The following is an 8,825-nucleotide window of genomic DNA, read 5'->3' on the forward strand; positions in this document are numbered from 1 at the left end:
AAATCCTAACTTCTGTTGATGAAGAATAGAGTTAACATTTTTCTCCCTGTGTGTCAGAGCTAGAATTGCAGTTGCATAGTTCTAGCTGTTTCCATTTCTTATAAATGCTTCTCTTACAAAAAAGAAAGCTTGGTTGAGGGACAGCGAGGAAAATCATGCAAAAAATGTTGGAGCTCTGCCAGTTGGCTGTCTGACTGCTTTGCTATCTGGGCTGAAGTAAATATATCCTGGGATGGGAAGTTTACAGTTTCCCAGAATGACCTCATCTAAGGGCCAATGCAAATCAATCAGTCTCCCTGTTGGCTTCATCAGTTTTGGAGCAGCCCTTTATTCATTTATTTATTTATTTATCTTAATAATCTCTCTGCATATTTTGGGAAGGTAAAAGGACGCTGAAGTTTGAAACAGTTCTACCAGGTTTGCACAACTAGATCCCTTATCTGCCAAAGGAAGTGTGCCTAGGTCAGGGACTAGCTCCTGGGAAGGGCTGAACGATGAGCACTTTCAGTCCTTTGCAAACATCTGTTGCTATGCACTCCCACAGAGACAAACTTACAGGTGCCAAAGCCAAGCTGAGCTTGTGTTGCTGCTGGTAACCAGGGGTTGAGGCATAAGATCACCGGTTGGTGCGGCCAGATACGTACAGTTCAGGAATTCTGCTTGAGATGACTGGTCTCCGCTTATGGCTGTGTTGGCCTACAAGCTCAATTCAGATTGTAATACTGATCTTTGCCTTCCTGCTGTCTATTTACTTCCATCTAGAGCTAAGAATCCAATGGGCAGTGATAGAGGGCGAACTGTTGAGGGTCTAAAGTAAGGCTAACCTAATTTCTGTCACTGAAACAGAACCATCCAGGCAATTCGCTGACTCCTACCCAGGCAAAGTGGTTAAGCCTGAAAGACACTGCTTAGCAACCAAGTCCCCTGTTGAAGTTGTTGGGAAGAAGACTGAGAGGTTATGAAACAGCAGAAGCCACTGTCATTTTCATCAGCCCTTGCAGAGGGGAGCTGCTGTAGGAGGCAGCAGGGAAACCTGCCTACCTGAGCATGGGTTGAACTCTAGGGACTTGCAAGGGCAAGGTGAGCTAGACTGTGGGGCATTGAACTCAGGATAAGAAATATCTTTGTGCTCTCTTGTGCTTTACTTAGGCAGTGATTGTGTTTGGGAACCTTGTGCCATAACTTGAACCCATATCATGGTAAAGAGGTAATATATAAACTCAAAAGCTTACACTTTTGGTTGTGAGGCATGTGCAAAAGCTGCTGAGAGGGTTTTGGGAAAGGTGGCCCAGGTTTTCAGACCCGAGGTATTTCGTCAGTTTCCCAACTGCAGAAGAGGACCAGAAATAAAGTCTGTGCCTGGAAGTCCTGCCCAGGACCTCTCCAAGCAGCGGGCACTGCATAAACTCTGCCCTGCCCCAGCAAGCTATTGACACAGCATTCAGCATTTAGATTTCCTGGCAAAACTTCAGCTGGCGCACTTTGCCCAGGTCTTTGACAGCCGTACTGCCTGGTTCCTCTCCAGGAGATATGCAGAAAGCCAGTTCAGTCACCCTAGCAGGCAGAAGAGCCTGGCTCACACCACCTTCTAAACCGGTACATCTCTCATTCTGCAGGCACCCATTCACGTGCCAGACTCTGTCCTTCTATCTCCGAGCCATGTAGCATGTGCAACAAAACTGGGGTCATGCCCTCTGCTACTAATGAAGGATAGCTGACCCAGAGGATCACACAATACTGGGGTGCTAGAGCACAATATGTAAAGGGCTGAACAGTTTTGGGCTTGTGGATTTGTGGGTCTGAAAGGCAGATCTGCTTAAATCATTTGCAGCTTAATGAAGTGAATATGGCTTGATTAAATGAAAACCAAGCTTTGGAGAGCTCTAGTGGTTGGAAATAATAATGAGCATAATTAAGCAATGAAACTTGATACAAGGAGTATAACCATCAGGGACATGCAACAGTTCTTTAAGAGGGTACTGTCTGGAGTGTATATAGTATATCTAAAGATTTGGATGGTTTTACACTGTATTAGCTATTAGGGAGTTTAATGTCCTCCGGGCAGGAGTTCTTTGCTACTGCTGCTGCTAAGTAATGTGTGCTTCAGGTGCCTTAAGTAACAATTCCATCTGTGTATTTAATGAGAGTCTTGTGAAATTCTCAGCACGAAACACCTCTGGGGTCAGTAAAATATTCACCTTTGAAAAAATGGAGTTTTGTAAGGCTTTTCGACACAATCCCATGTGTTGTTTTCATAAATAAGCTGGAGAAATGTGGGTGAGATGGAATTAGGTGGATATGTAACTACCTAAATTAACAACAGCAAACAGCACTTGTTGAAGGACTGCAGCCAGATTGAGATTCCACAGGGGTCTGTTCTGGATCTAGTGTTGTTTCTTCTTCTTTGGCAATCCCTTGCAGTCGTGAGTAATTGTCTTCCACGATTGTCTTATCTGTGTCTGAAGATGGCTCATGAGGCCTACCCGAGATCGACAGACTCTACTGAAACGCAGATGTGTTTCCACGTGGGGTGGGTGGTGCTGGATTCTTGATTTGGTCCCTGACACACTGTTTCTGCCACTCCCACTTCTCCAAGTCTTCTTCTTGTGAGGTTTCAAAGTACTGAGATCCCTACAGCAGACTCTTACTCCATTTGGGACGGTCCTGGGCAATAGTCTCCCACAAGCTGATATCTGTGTGGGAGCTGACATCCCTGTTGTTTACCAGTTGTATTAATGAGGAGGATACAGGAATAGAGAGTAGAATGATCAGATATGCAGATGATGCAAAACAGTGAGAGGCTTCAAACTCTTTGGAGCACAGAAATAAAAATCAGAAGAGCCTAATAGACGGCAAAGGGAAATTCAGCATGAACACTTGTAAGATGCTACATATGGGGAAGAAATTCTTTTTTTGTTTACAAATACAGCATGCGCATAATTGGCTTAACAGTAACAGTGCCAGGAAAGCTCTAGGTATTATGGTGAATCACAAACTCAACAGTGGTCGTAAGTGAGATGCTATCATAAAAGAGGAAATTCAATTTTCAGCTGCATTAATGGAATTATTGTGTAAAAGATGCAGTGGGTGATAATAGCACCTTCCTTCTTGGGGCTGGGTAGGTTTCAGCTAGAATACTGTGAAGCAATTTTAGGTTCCTCATTTTAAAGAAGATGTAGGACAGTAGTTCTCAACCTTTTTGGACTCCCGGCACCCTTCACTGGAGTCAGGACACCCTCCATACCTGTTGTGAACAGAGTGATGCCTAATTTAAAGAACTAATGTATATATTACAGTGCTTACCTCCTTGGAGAGGTGCTGAGCAGCAGGGTGTGGGGGATTGCTCAGGCAGGGACAAACCTGAGCCTGCAGCACCCTTCCAGGAATCTGACAGGCAGGGAATCTGATGTGGAGAAACTGGAAAGGCTCCAGAGGAGTGCGATGAAGATGATATAAAGTATTAGGAAAGAAGCTGTGTGAAGAAAGTTAGAAGGAACTATATATGCTGAATTTGAAGAAAAGGAGATTAAGGGAGTATTTTCAAGTATGCCAAAGGCTACCATAAAGAAGATGGAGAAAGATTGTTTTCGTGTGCCATAGGGCAACAGGTTTAAACTACAGCAAAGATGATTTAGATCAAATGGGGGGGGGAGTAAACAAAGCAAGTGACATTTCAGCAAGACAGTGAAACAAGCTGCCATGAGAAGTTACGGAATCTCAGTCCCTGGAGGATTTCAAGAAGATGGTTTAGGAATAGTGAATTTCCATTTTGCAAGCCTGCATTCAATAGTGCTATAGCGTCAAGGTTACAACATGACTGGCAGCAAGTACAAATTTGCCTCCAGCATTTTAATGCAATTTTGTAATGCAGTTGATAGGCTTGTACCATGACAAGGGCACAGCTCAATGCTGTACAAGTCGCACAGCTCTAAATAACATGTTGTGATAAGCGGGTTCTGTTCCTAGCAATAAATACCACTAACTTCCTGTTTGACTATGGAACCTGGAACACCTCTGTTCACCGTACTTGTTCAGACAGGGATCAAATATAATTGCAGGAGAACTGGCTGATAATTTGATTTATTTTTGTATGGGCAAGGGTCAACCCGGTAATTCAGTGGGGATTCTCATAGCTTGCTGTCTTGTGCTAAGACAATATTACATGAATCTTGCCAAATGCCCTTATTATTTAAGCTCCATTATTTGGCCACTACAATAAGAGGACGGTCTTTGAGGCTGGTTTTCCCCTCACAGTAAGGGGAAAGCACAGGGGAGGGGTTCTCTAAGCAAGGCTTGTAAACAACAGATAGTCTGCTAAAGGCAGGCGTTGGGCAGATGCCAAATCAGTATGGTTAGTGCTAACTGCAGTCTTACTCCTAGTCCCTTCACATGTCAAGAAAAGATGCAAGTAAAATTAGGCTTGGCTTTACTACAGAATTATGCCATTTGCCAAGTTGGATTGAAGGGTATTTGCACAAAGGTGATAGTCCTATCAGCACCAAGGAAGCTGTGAGTGCTAGGCCCTGAAGTTGGAGAAGGGCTCAGCCCTGACAGAACCAGATTTTTCAGATGAAGTCAGCTGGTTGGGTGCAAGTTGATGGTTCAGCTCTCTTGAAATAACTGGAGTGTGCCACCTTGGGAAGTGCTGGCTGTTTAAATACCAGAGATAATTGGTCCCTTAGGTCAGTGACTGAGTAAATGTGACCTCTGCTTTCATGACGGTCCAGCCCTGGTTATGGCTGTTGAGCGCTTGACATTGGTATATGACCTCTCTTGAAATTTGATCTTAAGGGTTTGATCCACTGAGGTTGCTGCAAAGACCCTGAAGGGCTTCATCAGGCTTCGTCAAGCACTCCTACACAAGAAGTGCTCGACTCCAATGGAGCGCGTTTGTGTAATGCTAAATATTCTTGTAGTTTTAAAGGCCTGATCTGAAACCCAGCAAAGCCAAAGAGAGTTCATTCCTTTGACTTCAGTAGGCTCTGGATTATGCTCAGAGCCAGTCAGCATTGATTTTGCCTACTTTGGGCCAGGACCTGTCCACTTTATAGAATCTCACTTGTTTTGCATGGAAAGAGAAAGGCAAATATGATCCAGCTGCCCACATTTTCCCTGCCTTGTGCCTTTGGCTTGCATATTTGAAGTATTACTACAACATGAAATAATCTTATGGATTTCCCCGTCCAAGAGGAATGATGATGATTCAATTCCTCTCTGCCAAAACTGGCAAGGGTTCTACTCCTGAGTCATATAAACAGCACACGAGGACACACGATTATATTTCAACACACTTCAGTATTTGTCTATCCAAGCAAGTGCTAGAAGGAAAATGCCACGGCCAACACACAACATTTTCTCCCCTTCAAAAGCCTAGATCTATACCAAAGAAGGTCTCATGAGACAAATAGGGATGCGACAGCATGGAATCAAGTCCTCTAGCCTTCGGCCACACACACAGAAGTTTTTGGTAAATAGATAAAAACAAAATAAAGCAGAAAGTGATTCTCATTGGGAGATGAGAGGCACAGCCTCAGTAAGACCTGCACTGAAAATGTCTGCTTAGCTCCACAGAGCAAGAAAAGGCTTGTGTACAGTCATTGAGATTGTAGAGATGTTATTAGACAAACCCATTTGGTCCTTAAAACTTTCTAACCCAGGGGTCAGCAATGTTTTGGGGCTGAGTGCCAAAAACACCTGCAACCTCAACTTGTAAGATGTTGGTATGCTAGGGGCAGACAGCAGGAGAAGCTGCAAGGGGCCCAATCCCCTTGGCCCAAACCCTGGCCGCTTCCCTGCCATATGCTTTAAGGTGCACGTGCAACCTTTGCCACCAACAAGCCGGGCCAGGGCACCGTGGACCCTGGTGCAGCTACTTGCAGCCTCCTGCTACAGAGCCCCAGCTGTTTGCAGCTGGTGGCAGGGAGGCTGCAAGCAGCTGTGCCAAGGTCTGTGGAGCCCTGGCTGGGCTCGTTGCCGGTGGCAGGTGCACACGCTCCTCGGCAGATGGCGGGGAAGGGGCCAAGGCTGCACTGCCACAACAAGGATTGGGCCCCTCGCGGCTCCCCCGCCGCCTGCCCCAAGTTGTGCATACCAAACAAAACGCCTTTGAATGCCGCACTCTGGCACGTGTGCTGGGGGTTGCCTACCCCTGTTATAACCCATCCAAATAAAGCACTGTCCCTCCAGCTACTTTAGTTGTGTCCTGGGAAGGCAGAGGGTGCCAGGATGCCAGACCAAAGAGACAAATGAGGGGAACTCCTCAGGAAGAATGTGTAAAGCAGTGGTTCTCAACCTTTTTTGTTCTGGGACCCATTTGCAAAAATCCATGGCTTGTCCCAGCCCACACCCCCCTGGTCCTACCAATGTCTGACCCACGATGCCCCGTGCCCTCCCTGCCCTGCCGCAGCCTCAGCGCACGGCCACCTTCCCCCAATGTGGCAGACACCTGCCCCCCACACCCATCCCCTCCACACACACACGGCCCCTCTACCCTGACAGCCCCCAAGCCCTGTCCCTCCAGCCCCCACTCCCCATACACTTGCTTCATCCAGCTGCTGGGGCTGCTCCAACAACCCTAGCTGGCTGCGTGCTGGACACGGCCTGTGCTTTCGTGCGTTTTTCTGGCACTTGCTTGTAACCCTTTGACTCACTTTTGGGTTGCAATCCACAGGTTGAGAAACGCTGGTCTAAAGGATGATGAATCTGGCATGACTTTATTTTCTACCTTCCCCCCCGTAATCCCATATCCTATGTATGCCCTTGCTGTCAACCTAATCTAAGATTTTGCCCAACCCAAGCATTTTCAAGTGTCCTTTGATGCACCTACTGATTGTTGTTATCATCCTGACATTAACTAAACTGTCATGCAAGTGCTACTGGGATAGAGGTTTCCTCACTTCTTCTTGGACTTTTGGCAAAGATCAAGTGTGCCATTAATACTTGAGGCACGCTCTGCTGGGTGATTACACTTATAGTCTAAATTTTCAGTTGGAAGGACGTAAATAACAAATTCTTACCTCAAAATTGCTGACTTATCTTGTACAAATGGAGAAGTTGGACTTCTGAGTCAGCAATTTGTGATATTTTCCACGCTCTGGCTGTCACTTTCTTTCACTGCACACGGAAACCTCCTTCGCAGATGCTATGTGAGGTGCTCATGCTACATCGTACAGTGGAATTCAAACTGTAATTGCTGAAGGTGGTTAAACCCAGGGTTTTAAAGAGGTTCGAGCTGATGTGGTTTAAATGTGGTTAAGATGGCATATTTAGGCCTGTCCACGTTAGCAGAAATCTGCTCAATCAGTGCAATTCCCCAGACAGCGTAGGGCAGTGGTTTTCAACCTTTTTAGATTCAAGGCATCGCTTTTTAGACTAAAGGCACCCCTCAGAAATGCCAGCTCTTAGCTTTCATTCATTTTTTGACAACAGGAAGATATAATAAGGGTGATTATTCTGTTTCAAAGAACTCAAAAAAGACCATGACAGGTCAGGATGTTTTCAGCGTTATGGATTCCTACTGGAAATCTCTGGTTTTCTCTTGTGACTCGCGCTTGAACACCTAACAGTACTAACATTGCACGGCACCCCATTACACCCTTGCAAGCACCTCAAGGTACCCCAGGGTGCCGTGGCATCCCGGTTGAGAATCGCCGGTGCAGAGAGACTTTGGATCATAAGCTCTTCAGAGACAGGGCACTCCGAGTGAAATACCTCAAGCATAAATTTGGCCTCTTGCCTTTTTACTACTGAAGGATTTGGATTGAAGGTCGAACCACAACATGGTTCTGATCCGGAGCCCACACACCCGAATTTTCAAAGCTGTCCTTAGAAATTGTCTTCGTCCGGTGGTGGAAAACATATGAAGTACCTGCAAGAATTTGGCCTTATGAAACCCAAATATAAGTACCTCGTGCTTTTTTATATGAGTGCAAAACAAAACCCTAGACGCTTGCTTCCCACTGTGAGTGTGAATCCCTTTGCCACCGATTTCGGACCCAAGAGCTTGGATTTCGGGTTCTGTCTCCAACACATTTCTCTCCTGATGTGCTCCACAGCAAACAGTGCGTGCTTGGATGGGCATCGTGTCTGTAGATAATAGTCAAATGTTACTCTTCTCTGTTATTAGAAACGGAGCTATACAATCCCCCCTTAATGTTTCCAAAAACAATAACAGTACAGAAAAAGAGGAAGTCCTGCACCTGAGCTATAATGCTGCAAACTTTTGTTCCCTGTCTCACACGGGTATAACTTTTCTGTGGACCCACGCCATGAGTTAATGAGGGAATGTCTCTCTCAGCCCTGTCACGCTGCCAGCTTTGTCACTTGACAAGACGTGGGTGCCCTGGCTTTGGCTACCTTGAGCTTGTCCGGATATTGCCCATTGCTTTTTCTTTGCATGCCAACGCCTCATTGGAACTTGAAGGGACTGAAGTGTGTGGGTTCATCTTTCATTTAAAGGCAGGACTAGAGACAGCCCCGGCTCCTGCTGCAAGGGCCCCGCCCGCCTATCTCGGCACGTCTGCTGCTAACCACGAGAGCAAAGTTTCGGTTTCCTGCAAAAGGAGCGTGTGAATGAAATCGAGGATATTCCGGGAATCGGCAATAGCAGCCCGAGCCCGGGAGAGGGAGCTGCGGCCTGAAGGGCCCGAGCAGCCGCACCTGCCTGCGGGGGGAAGGGGAGGTGATGGCCCGTCACGGGTGGGATTTGCAGGGGGTGTATCGCGGGGGATGCGTCTACCCGCGGGAGGGTGCATCCGCCCATGGCGGGTGTGCGGAGGGGGGTGCATCTGCCCGCCGGGGGGTGTGGGGTGTGCCGGGGGGTGCAT

Source organism: Gavialis gangeticus, unplaced genomic scaffold (genome assembly GCF_001723915.1).
Source record: "Gavialis gangeticus isolate Ggan-Ray unplaced genomic scaffold, GavGan_comp1, whole genome shotgun sequence".
Lineage (NCBI taxonomy): Eukaryota > Metazoa > Chordata > Crocodylia > Gavialidae > Gavialis > Gavialis gangeticus.